The sequence below is a fragment of the Acipenser ruthenus genome, chromosome 10 (genome assembly GCF_902713425.1).
Source record: "Acipenser ruthenus chromosome 10, fAciRut3.2 maternal haplotype, whole genome shotgun sequence".
NCBI classification, from domain to species: Eukaryota; Metazoa; Chordata; class Actinopteri; order Acipenseriformes; family Acipenseridae; genus Acipenser; species Acipenser ruthenus.
Genome location: NC_081198.1, coordinates 42877601 through 42896807, shown reverse-complemented (window position 1 = coordinate 42896807; position 19207 = coordinate 42877601). Strand labels below are relative to the sequence as shown.

At 35.1% G+C, this 19207-nt stretch overlaps 1 protein-coding gene across 24 annotated transcripts in view; it reads right to left on the bottom strand.

Annotated features, from left to right (window-relative positions):
- Window positions 1-15432, bottom strand: part of LOC117407675 (bromodomain adjacent to zinc finger domain protein 2B-like) — a 67021-nt gene extending 51589 nt beyond the window's left edge. For 22 of the 24 annotated variants that reach the window (XM_034012833.3, XM_034012949.3, XM_034012859.3 and 19 more), the window contains exons 1-2: window positions 15234-15432; window positions 3413-3456 (exon numbers count right to left, since the gene is read on the bottom strand). The gene's annotated coding sequence lies outside the window, so the exon portion shown is untranslated. Of the gene's footprint in view, window positions 1-3412; window positions 3457-11345; window positions 11370-14749; window positions 14839-15233 lie in introns of those variants that run through there. The other 2 variants (XM_059032321.1, XM_059032322.1) reach the window with 2 other exon arrangements.
- Between the last annotated feature and the right edge of the window lie 3775 nt (window positions 15433-19207).

The window sequence follows — 19207 nt, the reverse complement described above, 5'->3', positions numbered from 1 at the left end:
AGACACTCATCCCATCTTTTTTTTTTTTTTTTTTTTTTTAATTATTTATTTACTTATTTACTGCCAATACAGTGCTGTAAACCATGTCCCTATACAACAGGTCTTATCATAATAAAGGCTGGGTTATAGTACTTAAGTCAAAAGACATCTTAATTGTAAATGTTTATGTTATGAAGACTAAAGACATGCAGGCCACATGTTGTAAAAGCTATGTATGGTGTATTTTACTCATACTTTTTGCACATGTAGTACACTGTAAGAGATGCCTTTTCTGTAATAAAACTACTGTATACAAACTTGCAATATGAAATCAAGGAAGCTCAAATTGATTTCCACTGGTATGGCAATTCTTGCTTTTAACGCAGATAGGCAAGACTACTATATAGTGTACAGTACTAGGCTATATCTTGTGCATACAGGTAAGCTGAGGATTGAATTGAGCAAAAATTAAAACAAACCACACATTGAGCAGTGTATTCATGTTTCAAATTAACATTTAATTGTTAGAAAGTAAATTCCATTGTAATTTGTGCCTTCATGGTACTGGTAATGTCTAATGCTATTCAGTATGACTAAGAAAAAAAGAATATATATATATATATATATATATATATATATATATATATATATATATATATAAAATCATAGTGCTTTTATCAGCATTTGAAATTAAATGAATTCTGGTAATCTGCATACAGTTCCTTGCACAGTGGGTAAAGTCAATATCACAAAACAACGCTATCATTCAGTGCTGGCTAATTCAGCAATATGAACACTGCTGCTGCTAGATTAGAGTCCAAAGATGTGAGAATGCAGGGCTGACGCAACAAAAACTGATGCAACATGTGCATTCGGGAGACAGTGAGCGCACACTGTTCCTGACCTTCAGAACGATTCCCTTTTCTCTGCACTTTTCCTCATCTTTGATGTTTGGAATTCAAAACACACAAGTTTAATAAAAGGCTACTTACAGTACATCTGTCCACATAAGCACTATGGTTTCCTTACACAGCACTTTAAGTATAACTATTCAGTACCATTAATTATTTTTAGACACTGTCTCACTGCCATGGAATTTGAGTAGCTACCTTTTAAAAAAAAAACAAAAAAAAAAACAACACAGATCAATTCTTTAACCTCTGCATTATCTCATATACCAACCTGATATCAGTGTCAGTTCACATCAGGACAGGGTATACATACTGACTTGCCAATTTGTATGAAATGCAACTGTTGCTTCTATACAGTACACCAAAGAAATCAATAACATGTAATGATGCTGGACACTAGTTGATGGTTGCTGTTTTTATGTCCTGTGAGTGATTGCCTGGAGGACATTCTGGCTGTTCCAGATTCTAAGCTTCAGATAACATGCATGCCACCACTTTTACACACTACACGTCAGCCTTGTGTGCGATTCACTCCAGAATGTTTCCCAGAATGGGAACAGTCCATCTCGCAGAGTCCGGCAGTAGGTGTGTTAGGGAAAAACAACGACCTGATAAAAAGAGTAGGGAAGAGTTCTAATACTATGTGGCAATATACTTAAAGCATTTTACTTGTTGCTACACAACTTTGTTTTTAAAACATACATTCTTATATCTGTCTACTTATGGGGCACTGTTCAGCTACTGACTGCAAAGTCAAAGCACACTTGTTCATCATGTTTATTTATTTTGGATTATATTAAATTCGCTTTAAACAAGTTCTAATTAAACTAACCCCCACCCCCCAGCCCACCACCACCACCCCCCTTTCCATCACACCAAAAGCTGGCAAGCACAGCAAGTCATATAAAGGGAGCATGAGGCCAGCAATGATGTGAAGTTGTGTATTGTTAGCCTGGTGGTATTAAACACTAGTACACTGATTAAAAAAGAAACATGTTATTGATTAACAATGCATATTACACAATGTTAATTTACTATACTGTACAATCCTCTTGTTCAAAATGTACATTTAATCACGCCTACTGTACTTGTATTCTACATTAAAAAAACGTTTTTTGTAGTAATATAGTGCACTACCATAAAACAAATCTTTAAAGTGGTACTGAAGTGAAGGAAATTAGGTTTTAAACTAGATTAATCTTAAAGAATGTGCTTTAAGCCGCAATGAGTATAGAACATGTATGTTTTAAAGATTTTTATGGCACAGTAAGTTCTTCTGACATGGTTCTCTCTCACCATGTGAGACTTTTTGGAACCAGGTCATGTGACAATATTTTAACTTAACCCAAAGGAACACCTGGATTTTTGGAGTCAACTATCACTAATGCATCCAACCCCAGTGCAAACAAAAACCTGTTTACATTTCACAACCATTTAACTCCAAACACAAAACTGTACTCTGCATAGTTAAACTCACTCTAAAAACGTAGCATACAATTGCTTTTACTTTAAGCTACAGTAACACTATTCCCTTTTCTTTCAAACTTTAAATGAAATTATAGTAACTGCCCTTTGAAACATTAAAATGTAACCAACGTTTATGAGCAAACAGTCATAAACATGGCTATCCAACTCTATAGAGATTACAATGTTTAGCCTGCCAAATTAGATAACAAAGTGTTCGCTGAAGCAACAGTATATTCAATATTCTGAAGTGAAGCTACATTATGGTCATAGCTGTTCAGTAAAGGATAGGCCTGGAACTCCAGGTGTTTTCTCCTAGCCTCACAGGGGAAGCTTTAAACTCGTATTTCATTGATTTATAAGAACTGTTTTTCCAAAGGATATTTCTGTCCACACATTCACAGTAAAAACATGTTCTCTTTGTCATAAATAAGCAGACTGAACTGTACAGTGTATACTGTAAACAACAGATACCTAAAAGAGGTGGCCTCTTTAACCCTTTCTGTCTTGAGTTATTTGTGTTGAACTGAAGAAGGAACTCCTTTATTGAGTATGCATGAGAACAAGATAAAAAAATATTTGACATACAATTATACACTACCTCTGGGACCTAACAGTTCTGTGAGGTTCCAATGCGATTTTCAACAGCATAGCATATGGCACTAAGATAAGGTGGGACCTTGAGGTCCCACCAGGACTGAAATGGTTAATGAACCTCCCAGTTAGACTAATCAGTGACTTGGGGTGTTGACTTCCAACCACTGCTGGACAACTGATCTGGAAACTTTGAAACACCCTGCATTACATTATAAGCACTCATTCACCTGTGTGGACACACAAAAACACTTGGCTATTATTGCTCTCATAACAAGCTTCAAAACAAATAACCCACATATTTATAAAACAAAAAGGGAATCTGAAAAACAAGGAAACAAAGACACAAACAGGTCTGGCAGCAATCCAAACTAAAACATAGACTGCAAGCATTCATGTAGTACATTGTCAGGAAATCATAAACACAATTGTTTGTTTTTTTAAATGTGTGGGAGAACACTTACTGTTAAAGAGTGCCGTCAGTCCTGAGACATCACTGCTCTGCAAACTGAAACAAAACAGAATCTATTGTGAGCGGAATTATGATTTTATTCTTTAGCATCATCTTGCAATGTAATCCTAGCAGAAAATCAACACAAAAGGTATTTTAACCTGGAGTACCTTTTAGAATGAATGTCCCTAAGGGAGAATTGCCTATTCCATTATACATGATGTAATGTAGACACCAAGGAACACCTGCAATGTGGTCAAACTGACAAGATTAAATATAACATTAAGGCTTTTTTTAATAACTTCAGGCATGAAATCTTAATTAATCTAGACATTCATTATAGCCTTTTTTTTCTTGTACTGTATGTAAAAGTAAAAAACGAATACAGTTTGTTATGTATTGTTTTATTCAATTGGCGAAGCACTCAATGTGCAACTGCATACATTTAATACCTTACAGTACCTTGCATCTGCTATTTAGATTCTGCACAAAAAAATTTTCTGTGAGCTGAAATCTACTTGTCTACCAACATTTATAAAAGAAATATGTCATTTTTCTAGTATAACGCAAGTACAGTCAAAGGCCTCAGAATTCTTACATCCTCTGCAAATCTCCTCTTGCACATATTTGAATATCATCCTGTAGATTTTTTTAGCAATGAAACAACATTTGGCGAGCCAGCAATTCCTATTATTTTCATTAAACATTTCCATCTGGGTTAATTTTGTTTGGAATGTGGAAGAAATGAAGGCTGGGCTGTTTACCACTGGTTTCAGCAACAGTTTGTAGCGCCTGTGATTTACAGACTTCATGCATCACTCAAAATCCCCAGGGCAAAGCAATTTATCTACACCTGTGAGCAGTATGGGGGCAGCTAAAATGGAAAATAAAACCAAACTAAAACATCCAAATGTTTTTTTTTTTTTTTTTTACCAGTCCAAATATGTATTAATTGAATGCAATAATTTAAGGATCATATTACAGTAGTTGCTTTTAAAAAATGTAACTGAAGGGAATGCAATACTTTTGGCTTACATTTTACAAGACGCTATACACATTTTCATCAGCACATGTTAGACAAAGAGATGCCAGACCAGAAGCCATACTATTCCATACATTTTTCTGTTTCACTGTCATGATATTTAGGTTAAATATATGGTATAATTCTGGCTTTAACATTCTGTAATGAGACAGCACGACCTGTAAATAGCATGTTTAACTGAAGCCAAACTAATTAACAATATAATAAATACAATCTATTTACATAATTATAGGGAAAGAATAGTATCTACTGTAAACACAGATGTTAAACTGTAAGGGTTCATTGTATACTTTAGGCTGCATCTCAATAGCACAGTATCAGCAATCAAAGGAATATTCATAACTTTGATGGATCACATAGTTCAAGAAAGGCTTTAGAATTACAACCGACAAGTCTTGACATAATTTATGTATGTCTGAAGAGATGTTATACAATCAGTTGCGTGAAACCCATACCAAAATCACTGTGAATTGCTTTTTCAACAGCATACAGTAGCACATAATATAATTGTCTATACCTTATTTTACAAGTAGTTTTAAAGCTCATCCCAATCTAGTGATTCTATTAAAGATTAATAAAATAAACTTGAACTTGTGTTATATTACTTTAAGTAAAAAAAACATTCAAGCTGAAATCAATGCTTTATTTCACCATTGAATCTCCATTCTGAAAATCTTAGAAGATGCTGTATGTTATTGTTTGAAAACTCAATAAAAAATACATTTTGAATTAAAGTTTGCTCCAGCTGCACTCATTTGTTTCAGTTAACAACAGAACATTTTAATTGGGTACCGGTACTGTTTTTTTTTTTTGTTTTTTTTTTAACTTGTTTGGCTTACAGAATACAGTTTGTCAGACTTTGCAAAACTTTCAATTGGCCAGTTAAAAAAAGCAATGGTTTCATGAACTCCATATGTAAAATGTAATGTTTTTTTTTTTTTTTAATATAATACAGTACTTGCCCACTTCATTATATTTCATGAAGAAAACTAAACTATATTGTGAATCATAAACCTAACCTAGAATTAGATTACAGTTCCTGTAGTCAGTAGCAAGTATAAAACTTCAAATTTTGACTACTCATGAAACTACATTAGAGACTGAAGCGGACAAATGTGGTAAGACTGAAATTTTAAATCGTGTGTATTTGTATTAAATGCTGCATATCATACTGCACTATAGGCAACTCCTCTCATAAATATTTTACATTTTTTGTACATAAAATTAATTAATGTTGAAAAACCTAGGTGTGGATTAGGTTTACCACTTAAATTAGGCTAAAAACAACTGTTTCACACAATTATTAATATAGATATATTTTTAAGATGATTTTCTTTTGACAGCTCCTTTTGTTTTAAAATATTATGACAAGGAAACCACAATGTGGTACAGTAGCGTGAATTTTTCGGTGCACTTCTCACACAGAAATCAATAAATATCATCACTTCTGTAGACAGGCCACAGGATTGATATAATGTGCACGATATCCCTGTAGAAATAAAAGTTCTCCCACGCAGTTTGATCCAACAGTTGCGTCCTCTTAGATGGCAAATGTGAGGATATTACTTTCCTGAATCTAAAACCTTTTGGTACAAAGTTAAAGGTCAATCACTGCCCTAAGGGCAAAGGTCTTCCCACTAGTTTCTTTGAATCTCCATAGCCTGCTCATGTTACAGCCGTCTCTGAGTCTTTTTTTTTTTTTTAAAGAACACAATAAAGTGTACTGCTTTCAGAGGAAGGCATCGACTGGAATGAGTAAGAAATAACACTTTAAAAGGAAGTTTTTTTGAGGCAAACATTTTCCATTTCAGCTGGCAGCTGTAATACATTAAAAAGTTTCAGCATTTCCTGGTAGATTCAATAAAAAAACACATTTATGTGTGCCAAGGTTGCTTCCTTAAATGTGTACTTGATCGTGCTTCATTGCTTGATTTCAACCACAACTGTTGCAACAAAAAAGTTAAAATGTACATAAATTATGCAAATGTTATTGAAAATAAGCAATTTTCTTTTAACCTTCTGCAATATAAATATGTATCTTGCTGTCCTGGAGACAGACATACAGAAATAATACTGTACATTAACAAACTGTCAAAATCTGCAACAATATGTTACATGTTTTTTAATTAATGGCAGTGTGCCCAGACCTACATGTTTCCACTGTAGCTATAGCAAGGTAGTGTTTCATACATTATTTCTGGTTCATCAGCCTGTAAGATTTACTTTCTGTTCAAAGTCAATACAGTGAACACATTTACAACACTTCTGAGCATCTAAAATAACCCACTGAACACAGGTTCCAAGTCATTCAGCCTCTCCATCCCAGTGTGGATTATTTCTAATAACCCACTGCTCCCACTGTGTATCTATTTCAACCACACAACTAAAAGAGGGTTTTGCTCCTAAGAAGAATAATCCAATAAAAAAAAAAAATATATATATATATATATATATATATATATATATATATATATATATATATATATATATATATACAGACATGCTCAAATTTGTTGGTACCCTTATAGCTCATTGAAATAATGCTTCATTCCTCCTGAAAAGTGATGAAATTAAAAGCTATTTTATCATATATACTTGCATGCCTTTGGTATGTCATAGAATAAAGCAAAGAAGCTGTGAAAAGAGATGAATTATTGCTTTTTCTACAAAGATATTCTAAAATGGCATGGACACATTTGTTGGTACCCCTTAGAAAAGATAATAAATTATTGGATTATAGTGATATTTCAAACTAATTAGTTTCTTTAATTAGTATCACACATGTCTCCAATCTTGTAATCAGTCATTCAGCCTATTTAAATGGAGAAAAGTAGTCACTGTGCTGTTTGGTATCATTGTGTGCACCACACTGAACATGGACCAGAGAAAGCAAAGGAGAGAGTTGTCTGAGGAGATCAGAAAGAAAATAATAGACAAGCATGGTAAAGGTAACGGCTACAAGACCATCTTCAAGCAGCTTGATGTTCCTGTGACAACAGTTGCAAATGTTATTAAGAAGTTTAAGGTCCATGGAACTGTAGCCAAACCTCCCTGGGCGCGGCCGCAAGAGGAAAATCGACCCCAGATTGAATAGAAGGATAATGCGAATGGTAGAAAAAGAACCAAGGATAACTGCCAAAGAGATACAAGCTGAACTCCAAGGTGAAGGTACGTCAGTTTGTGATCGCACCATCCGTCGCTTTTTGAGCGAAAGTGGGCTCCATGGAAGAAGACCCAGGAGGACTCCACTTTTGACAGAAAAACATAAAAAAGCCAGACTGGAATTTGCTAAAATGCATATTGACAAGCCACAATCCTTCTGGGAGAATGTTCTTTGGACAGATGAGTCAAAACTGGAGCTTTTTGGCAAGTCACATCAGCTCTATGTTCACTGACGAAAAAATGAAGCTTTAAAAGAAAAGAACACCATACCTACAGTGAAACATGGAGGAGGCTCGGTTATGTTTTGGGGCTGCTTTGCTGCGCCTGGCACAGGGTGCCTTGAATCTGTGCAAGGCACAATGAAATCTCAAGACTATCAAGGCATTCTGGAGCGAAACGTACTGCCCAGTGTCAGAAAGCTCTGTCTCAGTCGCAGGTCATGGGTCCTCCAACAGGATAATGACCCAAAACACACAGCTAAAAGCACCCAAGAATGGATAAGAACAAAACATTGGACTATTCTGAAGTGGCCTTCTATGAGTCCTGATCTGAATCCTATCGAACATCTATGGAAAGAGCTGAAGCTTGCAGTCTGGAGAAGGCACCCATCAAACCTGAGACAGCTGGAGCAGTTTGCTCAGGAAGAGTGGGCCAAACTACCTGTTAACAGGTGCAGAAGTCTCATTGAGAGCTACAGAAAACGTTTGATTGCAGTGATTGCCTCTAAAGGTTGTGCAACAAAATATTAGGTTAGGGGTCCCATCATTTTTGTCCATGCCATTTTCATTTGTTTTCTTATTTACAATATTATGTTGAATAAAAAATCAAAAGCAAAGTCTGATTTCTATTAAATCTGGAATAAACAATGGTGGATGCCAATTACTTTTGTCAGTTTCAAGTTATTTCAGAGAAAATTGTGCATTCTTCGTTTTTTGTGGAGGGGTACCAACAAATTTGAGCACGTCTGTATATATATATATATATATATATATATATATATATATATATATATATATATATATATATATATATATATATATAATATTAACCTTGGTACTGTATACAGTAAATGGAGGTTGTGTAGAAACATCCTTATCATCCAGAGAGAAATAACCCATACTATAGCGTCTAGATTTCTTTCTTTTTTTTAATGGCTATTTTTACGTTACTATGTAAAAAAATGCTCAAACATGTTAACCTCTGCTGACGCTAACCTTTTCAGTAATACTGTACTGTACAGCATTGTATTTCAAAATCAATTTGATATAACTAAGACTAAACAAAAAAAGTGCAGCAAAACAAACGTTAGATTTGCATCTAACCTTGTGTGCGAAATCAGCAAGCACTGAGAAACAGAGCTTTCAGAAGTCCCTGCGTATTCACACAAAATTATTGTTCTTTCTTAACACATTTCCAAAGTACGCAAAACATGGCATGTAAGCAGCACAGTTTAAATAAACAGGGTAGGATGTATCAGATTTATGGGTTTTGCTGACCCACACATTTTACGTCTCTCTAAAGGCCAGATTCTTTTTCCTTGTCATTCCATGCAACATTCAGTTCAAATTAAATATTTAAAATTGAAGCTGCAGTATGCTGCAAGCACAGCTGAAATGAAAAGCCTTTGTGGCAGCAGTGACGAGATTTTAAATGCAGGAAGATCAATAAATAAAAGAAAGCTGCTCAAGCACAATCTCAGCGTGTGTGTGGAATGGTTTATAATAGCTTGCAAACGAATGCTTTCTGCAACCAGCTGTTCTTCAAGTATGAATATGCAACCAATTTGTGTCACAGCCAAAGTCCAATATTATTTCTGCTGAGAAATCCCAGTAGTTTAGGTTTGTAGTACATGTTATTTCTGTTAAGGATACAAATAGCAGTAAGCTGCAGAACAAATAGGACAAACTATTGGCATTTCAAACATCAGGCCCATTATCACAGCAGGGGACTTCAATCATTGGAAAATTCCTGTAACAGCACAGGCAAAATGACAGCGATCTCAAGAAAGAAATAAAATAAAAATCAGTAATCGCCACAGCATATTTCTATTAACCCACCACCCTAATACTTTTCAGCTCACCCAATCAGAAAGTGTCAACCCTGACCTACTAAAGGACTCACATCAAGCTTTAAATGTTTTAAAACATCAATCATAAAAAACAAAGACAGGACATTGAATTATACAGTATTAACCTCCAGGGTTTGCATACAAAGACCTTAGATTTATTTATGTCTGTGCGTTAAGAGCCTCAGCACTGTTCTATACACTGAACCGGCTGCCAGTTTGATGTACCTCTCGGCCCACAGCAGGAGTTCAGCGTCTTTGATTAATGAGTGCATGCTTGTGGAAAAGGGTAGGAACAGAAAAGAAAACAGGGTGAAAACACACAATTATCCTCAAAACATCATCAGGACCAATTCAATAATTACACAGAAGTCCAGTTCATCTCTTTAAGAACCAACACAGAGGGGCCCCTCTGCACCCCAAATAAAAGTTCCCATCAAGCATAATTTATGGCTCCAGACAGATAGTCATGCAACTCTAAGTCTACAATTCACAGAATTTATGAAAAGCAGAATCAAATCCAGACTTTGAAGAGAGGAAATCTCAGTCAATCCTTTCAGTGAACATGTGTAAAATTAATCACAGGCTCTGCATGCTAGCAGGTTTCTGAGAAGTGATTAAATATGGATCAATAATAAAATGATATCTATGAAACAGCACTACGATACTGATAATTTGGTTTTCAGTATGCAGAAGTAAATTGCAAAGCCTCCCTTAAATCATGTTCCATTTGTTACAACACTGAAAAGAAAGATGTCACAAGCAGGGTTAAGATCATGCAGCCTCGGTTCAACTACCTTTAAAGCTACTGTAGTAGATAATAAAGCAATTTGCTAAACCAAATTATGCAAATAAAAAAAGCTTGCACAGAAACAAACGTCTTGATCAGCAAATTAGGTTACTAACATTTCTAAATATAATGCTGGTTTTGGCAGTATTTTGGTAACCTGGGGCTACTGCTTTTTCCATCCTTAAATATAATGACCTCCAATATCGTTGAATGTGTTTTTGTTAAATACAGCAATTCACAATGCAAGACTGTCTTCTGAGCAACATTTTTATTGTTCCTGTATTGTACTATAAGACAATTCAAGGACATAAACATTGAATAAATATGAGCTACATTCAGTGACCTTCTAGCTTTGTATCTAGTTATTGGGTGATTCATTGGCAGTTACTGGATGCATGCATAACACATTTAGACTGTAATCTGATTTATCTCCTGTTTCCATTCTGTTGTAGTCATTTAAATGATAGACCTTAAGCAGCCTAATGTGTTATTACTTAGGTTTCAGTTAAATTGTAGGTAATAGTTCATTATTATCAATTAGGAAATTTACAAATCAATTCCAACTGTGCCTTTCTAATCTAAAGTGCTAAGATGCATCACAAGAAAAATGTGAAATCCATGCTTGAAAAAAGCTATTTATTGTAGGTCACATACTGTACTTGTACAGAAGCTGTTTCTGCAAGACCTATTTGGTAAATAATGTTCATATTATTCATTATTTTAATTAGTCTCAATTACAGTAAGATTTTGTAATAATTCATTCAATTGAAGCACTACTGTTGCTCCTGTGTTAGCTAGTGAACATACAGTAAGGGCTATGAAGAATACAAATTCATTTGGAAACATGCTCAGAATACCTACAACAGGAAAACAAAATAGAAACTCACTGTTTACCAGAACACAGTGACAACACCTGTGTTATTGTTGTGAAGTTCTTCAATCAGCATGCTTGCAAATGTTCATTAAATAGATAATATGTGCACTTGTAATAGCCAAATCGTCCTGAAAGAGAAGCATGATATTGTAGTTGAGTACCACCCACACACAAGCAACCTGTATTTTGACTTGACTCACTGTGCTTGGCAAGAATAATGCCATCTCTAAAGCAGAAGATTTGAAAAGACATGCAAAATTGAGATGCACTTTATACCTCCTTCAGCTCTTTAGGATTAAGCACCCACTGTACATATGGGAGCGTCTGTGCAACAGCCATTCTGGTTTTGTCAGTTTCAGCATCCAGAGAGACAGAGTTCGCCTAAATCCTAATTTCAACTAATGCAACATGCATTTAGTGTATTTTTATTTGTAAGCAATGTCAAATACTGATAAGGGCCCTACTCTATGTTAATGATTTAAACTGTGGCGCTGTACAATACACTATATTATAGATCAATCAACCAGAGTTGGTATTTCCCTAACATTTTAACAATGCTAGTTTATTAAGACAATATTCAGCTACTAAAACTGCAAAAACAGACATTTGCAATAGCAGTTCAAGCTGGGAGTGACTGTTCCATTTCAATTCATTGATACCACTAATGGCTTCTTAGCAGCTCCATGAAATCAAGCAGCTGTCAAGTTGATGCATCAGAAAGAACAGTAACACACTCCCATAAGAAAAAGCAGCACACGGGATGTTTGGCAAAACATCTGCTCCTTTACATTGTAGCTTTTGCAGTAAATATCCAGGCAAAGAAATGGGAGGCAGTATCATTAGGTTTTTAGACTCAGACTCACCCTTGAAAACTTTAATTACAGTAAAAGCTGCTGGTTCTGAACTGTTAAAAAAAATTAAAAAAAAAAAAAAAAGATCTGTACATTTACAATACAACCATTGATAAAATAAACACAGAAACATATGTAATATTTTAGTAAGCTAAATGTTTTAGCACATGGTGTGCAGTTAAGTTACATTGTTAGTAAACAACGCTATTTACTGACTAGCAAATTCACACTGTAAAGCCTTATACTTATGAAGCGGAAGCAGCTGTGTTACCGAAGTTTACATACAAGTTGGAAGAGTGCGTGTGTGCTCATTTACTGTTCTCTTGTTAAATCGTCAATAAAAGAATGATCCACTAACTAACAAGGCCATTTGTCTTGTGTTAATTACAGCCCATTACCTTTTAATACCAACTGGCAAAAAAATATATATATTATTAGGCATAGAGGGAGGTGAGGGGCTAAATAAAAGCATCCTGGCACACTTTATGCTAATGGAAGAGGGCCTTCAATTAACACACTGGAGGTATGCAGTACTATTTAACCTAATGAATGCCCAGAAGACCTGAGAGCTCTTGTGATCAGTAAAAACCTATTATTGACTAACCACAGAATTGCATGAAGATCCACACAGTGCAGGCTCTATGACCTGTGGTTAAAGAAATTGTGCAACTCCAGGTGGATTCAGGGTTGATGGATTCTCTAATTGATAAAGAAAGCTAATATACTGTAACACTGCTGCTTAAAGATGCAGTGCTCCATAATAATATTCAATGGTATACTAAAATGCACACTCTATCACAAAGCAGATCTAGTTTGTTTACATTCAAATGATATAACTGGACACAAGCAACCCATGTGTCACTTTATCACTCCTGTCATTACTTGCAACATTAGGAGGTTATACAGTAGGTGACAGTTTCAAGCTATTCATTTTAGTTTAAGAAGTGAAAAATAAATTAAAATGATTGCCAACAACATGCAGCTACAGTAAGTGTAACACATAAACCCAACATAATTGATGTATAAATGTGAGGGGGCGTACAGTTACTTGATTTCTCTTTCTAGGTCTAGTGGATTTTTAGTAGCCAATGTTGTCATAGCCAGCCATAATCTGTCTTCTAAACATTTAAAGCATTTTTCACCCCATCTAAAACCACCAGCTCTCTCTGCATTGCTGAGTGTTACATCTACAGTCAGACAAGATCCAAGTATAAGGTAGTTTTTGAATACTTCAGCTGTTTAAAGAACAAAATAGGCCTCTCACATGTCTTAATAGATAAACCTGTTTTCTCAGGTGTGAAAAAGCTATAGCCGGTTCACAAAACCACAAAGTATTCAACAGTGTTACGCAGTGTTATTATAAATAGAAAGTTTAGATTGTTCCTCATTAAGTTTTGCCATGTGACCAGTAGAGGTTTGAGATGAAAAATTATCTATTGTTCACAGGTAAATTAAAAGAACAGAGCCTTTTTTTGTCTCAGGCTGACATAAGAACCCATATTGCCAAAGGATACAACATGCTAATTTGTATGTGTTTTTCTTGTAACAAAATAACACTTTCTGAATACATTTTATGTCACTGTTTTCCAACTCAATGACCATCTAAGAAACTAGCATGAACTTACTTTTTGGTACTTTCTGAAACATAACATTCAAGGTAACTGACAACAAAACTGTCTTTCAAAAGCAGACCATGTGTTTTGCTCACAAAAGGGGATTTTCTTTTCTACAAATACACTACAAAACTGGATTAAAAGTGTAATTACAATAAGAGAAATAAATGTTACTCATGAAAATCAGTTGAATGAAAAACCAAAGACAAGTTCAATATTTTGGATCCAAGCAGCGCTGCTTGTCTCCTTTGATTTTCTCTATTGTAGTATTACTGCTCCTGTGGGTATAGTCCCGTCGCCCCCCCAGCCCCCCACCTGTCACAGAATAAATGTTCAGTCGCCCACAAACTCGCCCCTCTTTATAATACACATGAACCAGTACAACATAAATAAATACATTTATAAAAGTATTTGACTTAACTAGTAACCAGAAACAGGAAAAAAAGGTTTTGATGATGCTCACTGCGAGTATTTTTTACTTAAACTTATACATGGCGTCACCGTCTCCCGTGAAACATTTAATAACTTTCAGCTTTTAGGAGCTTGGTTGGTTTTCTTGAAAAAGTAAAAAGATAAGGGAATTAAAATTACCCAAGATGGCGAGAGTCTTGTTGTTTAGAGGGCTGAAAAATGGAGGATATTGTAATATACACAAAGGGATATATTTCAACAACTCAGCCAGTCTGCAGCTGCTTCTCTTTATAAGGAAGCAACACAAAAGATAAGAGAAAGAAAGCCACGAACTCGCTACGGACGGCTCTCGAAAACCAAGGTGATTTCCTCCAAAATAATGAAAATATGTGTATTAAGCACAACGTTAACAATAAATTAACGACAGAATATAAAATATATAATTTGTGGTTTAATATAATGTTGTTGCCCAATGAAGAGATGTTAGATGTTTGCCATCACCCTGAGACAGACATAGCAGACCAAAGGCACTCAGCTCTTACCTTCATCACTGACTCCGGTATCGCATTTTTAATAAAATTAAACATCACAACGGACACATTAAAACATACAATTATTCGTGAAAGATAGATGAATCATAATCACCCACTGAAACTGTTGACATTCCGAAGATATCGTTTGAAATGGGTTTAAAAACGGAACAGTTTAACCGCACGAGTGAGGACACAAAGACGAGATTCGTACTGGTAAGAACACACAAGTCTTGATCATTCAAAGCGACAATAAAACGGACTTCTTTAAATCCTGAAATAAAGTTTACATTTTAAAATTCCAAGCCCAGTAAACAAAAAGGAACAGTACCCGATAGTTTTATGTTTTAATACTTAATATTAATCTGAAGTAGACGCTAAGGAAGCAAAGGAAAGAAACTAAATACATCAATGTAGCGTTGAATCTAGTAAACTGAACGCATTTAGTGGTACATAAAACCTGAAACTATCCACCTAAAAACAGTGGTAAACTTACCTTAGTTTTGACACTTTTACGGATTTTCCTCCTCGACTTACTTCAAGTATTATTTCAAGTAATGTGCCTTTTCCTTCTCGGCTTTATGTTGTTGTTGTTAGAGGCCGGTAGTAGATGATAAAGAAAGAAGGGAATTGGGCAGTAATTGAGTCTATGTGAGTGAGTGTGTGTTAGTTACTAACAGCAGATTGAAGGAGACTCTTCTCAAGGTTTATTCAGCTTCACTTCAAGGAACCAAAGTGACGTCAGCCTACGGGCTCTCTAACAATGAAAACTTGCGTTTATTATTGAATAAGCATAACAATTTATAAATGTCAGAACTGGAAATGTCCAATTTTTTTTTTTGTTATCTTTTTTTTTATTTTGCATGTTCTATACTCATGAGATGTTTGTGTTCTTTACTACTGTGATAATGATACAAAAACAATTATTTAATATTGTTTTCTAATATTTGCGGTTTTTATCTAAATTGAATATTACATAAGGTGACTGTAGTATTGATCAGTAGAGCATTTGAGACAAATCAGAATTGTAACATTTATTACGTTACAACACTATAGAGTAGTGATTATATATATATATATATATATATATATATATATATATATATATATATATATATATATCAAAAACATAAAGAAGCATACATATGGGATCTTGGGATAGACTTCTCAGCAAGACCAATGTGACGTTATTGGTACAGCTAAGGTAATGGAATACACAAATGTGTGCATTTATACTGTGGAAATTCGCTCCAAGAAATTGCATGAAGTTATGGCACAACTAGTCACAACTACAACAAAAGTGTATTAATATACTGCAAAAATACTATAGTTGGAAATTTCTTTTGAGAAATGTCATCAGCCATGATATGCAAATACAAAGAGGGTTGGGCAACCAATGGTGACAGTTTAAGGTTAATACTGGTGCTTGCAGTTGATATAAAGGGTATGTCCTATGGGTAAAGACCAGGTAAATCTATCTGAAAAACAGCAAGTGCATTGTATACGGTTTATGTGACAGTGGGGGATAGATTAGACATTATGTCTTTCAAATGTTAGGTCTGCACAACCCCAAAAAACAGAAACAGATCGAATGGAAGAAAATGCTTATTAAGCAATGTATTTTTATTGTGGTTGTACAACACAACAGGTATTCTGGAATTAAAGATTGGCAGGCGCAATCTGACCTGTTTCCTCTTAATCTCGCAAAGGAGGAAACTGGGCAATATTTTAAGGTACAGTGTTGCTGAATTTTATACGATCTCAAGTACATGCATGGGATCTTTTGAAGGGGAAACATGTAAATGGTAGAAAACCTTTGACTATTCAGTATTTATTATTATTATTATTATTATTATTATTATTATTATTATTATTATTATTATTATTATTATTATGCACAGTGAACAACCTGCAACAGGCTGCACAGAACGCTTTTTAAACAAGTGGGACTGAAATCGGTCTTCCAGTGATTCCCATTGATGAAATAAAACTAAAATTGAGCACTATATAATAGCTATTCTAAAATATAAAATAATGAAAATGATGACTTTTGCAGTGATAACTGAATATAATTTATCTCGAAATGGTATGTATTTTTTTAGAATGCACGATCAGTTTCTGCACATGTAATCAGTTGAATGTAAACAAATATCACAGAAATTCCCATTAATAAACCAATTCATTAATTAATAAAATAATGAATTAAATAAAAGCAAAGGTTCCTGTAGCCACATTCGTCAATCCAAACAAAACTTAACTTTGGGATTGTTTTTATCACCGACATACAGTAAACAATTACAGATGAAACAATGTCGTTCAATTGTTGTAATCAAAACAATCACTTTAATCAGCATGCACAGCATATAATTGGGTAGACCTGTAGACCTGTCATTTGGATACACAGTCATTCATAAATTACAGGGGGAAAAAATCCTTATTCAGCTTTTGGAATATAAAACAGTTTTATGTGCTTGTTCGCCACCTCAAATAGTCATTGATTTGTTGTCTTCCCCTTTGAATTAAGAGATTGGGTCAGTTCTACGAATCAAACATTGGGTCAGTGCTGGAGAATCTTCGTTAGTATTAACACATGGGGATATTGCACAAAAGCTGTTCATTTGAAAAAAAGCTTTGCAGGCTGAGAATGTCAGCCTTACCTCGGTCATTTGTAACATAATAAGTACAATGACTGCAATGCAAGCACGTTGGGGGAAGGGCACAGACTGTCTCTTTTAATAGGGATTTTTAAAGAGTCTTGATTATAAAGTATAATGAGCAACCAAAGCAACTAGTAAAGATAATGTCTCGAGAGACTGCTGGAAAACAAATTAATGTGATGATTTGGTTTTAATTATTATTTTTCTATTAGTTTATGGCAACCCCAGGATACACATCAGGCAGCAAAGCTGTGTTTGCAGTTATTGATTTTGCCTGCCACATTCTGGGAATACAGATTTTAATCATCTCAGTACAGCACACTCTGTATTTCCATTAAAAAACTAGAACCTTCCAGCTCCAAAAAAAAAAGCATTTAATTTCAATAACACACATTTCTTTCTTAGCAGCAAACAGGGACTTCACAGTAAAAGTGGCCTTAGGTTTTAAACATAATTTAAATCAATGTTCTTCATGCTCTCGCATCTCTCTCTCTAAAAAGCTTTAAGTAACGAACTAATAACTGTAATAAAGGCAATCATTCCCTAATATTATGTTATTAGCCTCCATTGAATTAAAAACAAATTAAGCTGAGTGCTTGTTTTAGTATTTTGTATAACCATTGAAATTATGGGTAATTGTCCAGCTAGTATTAGTATTAGTATTAGTGGCATTTTCTACATTTTTTAAATTTTCTTGCATGAAATAATAAACAGCAGCAGCCTTATGAAATAGCTGAACTGCTCTTGTAAATATTGCAGTATAATTGTATATCTGAATTGTTTGTTTTTCATATATTCAGTTAATTGCATAGTTTATAAATCTACAGTGTTAATTGTTATGAATAGATAACACTATGTAACAAAATATTTGTTCCTGGGTAGTAAGTGTTATTTCCTAATTGCTTATGCCTCAAAAGTATAGAAAATGGCTATTATTCCCCACAAACTTTGCTTTTGTGACCAGGAGTGATATTTTGAAATTTACCTATTTCCAATGAGAAAACGGGCGAATTTGTGTCTTTTCGTTCACATAAAGTCAGAAAAAAACAACATATGAATCCAAATTAACATGTATTTATACTAAAGTAATACAAAAAAGATTTAGAAGTGAGTAGTTTTTCGAGATTTACGATTATACTGTAAATCACTTTCACAAATCAGCCCCCAAATGTAGTCTCCTATCATGTTCTCGTTATACTGTCCTTCATTGACAGCTCATCCAGGAGCCTCAAAGCCGTGCTGCTCCATAACGGTAACAAGTACCCGTCTCTTCCCCTGGCTCACTCAGTGCACCTCAAAGAGGATTACAACAGCATCAAGACCTTGCTGGACGCCTTGAAGTATGATGAGTACGGCTGGGACCCCCAGAATGTGCTGATGGGCCTTATGAAACAATTTGTCAGAGCTCTAGATAAGGAGTCGGCAGCCTTCAAGTACCTTCAAGACTTCTTCCCTAAGCTGTCTGAGGCAAAGGTCAAAGCCGGTGTCTTCGTCGGACCACAGATAAAGAAGATCCTGGAGTGCAATGAATTCCCCAAGAAGCTCCCTAGTAAGGAGAAAGCGGCTTGGAACAGCTTTGTCGCAGTGGTTCGGGGCTTCCTGGGCAATCACAAGGCCGAAAACTATGTGGAGCTGGTTGAGACTCTGGTGAAGAACTACGGCACAATGGGCTGTAGGATGTCCCTCAGAGTCCATATCCTTGATGCTCATCTTGATAAATTCAAGGAGAACATGGGAGCGTACTCGGAGGAGCAAGGCGAGCGCTTCCACCAGGATATACTGGACTTTGAACGCCGCTACCAAGGACAGTATA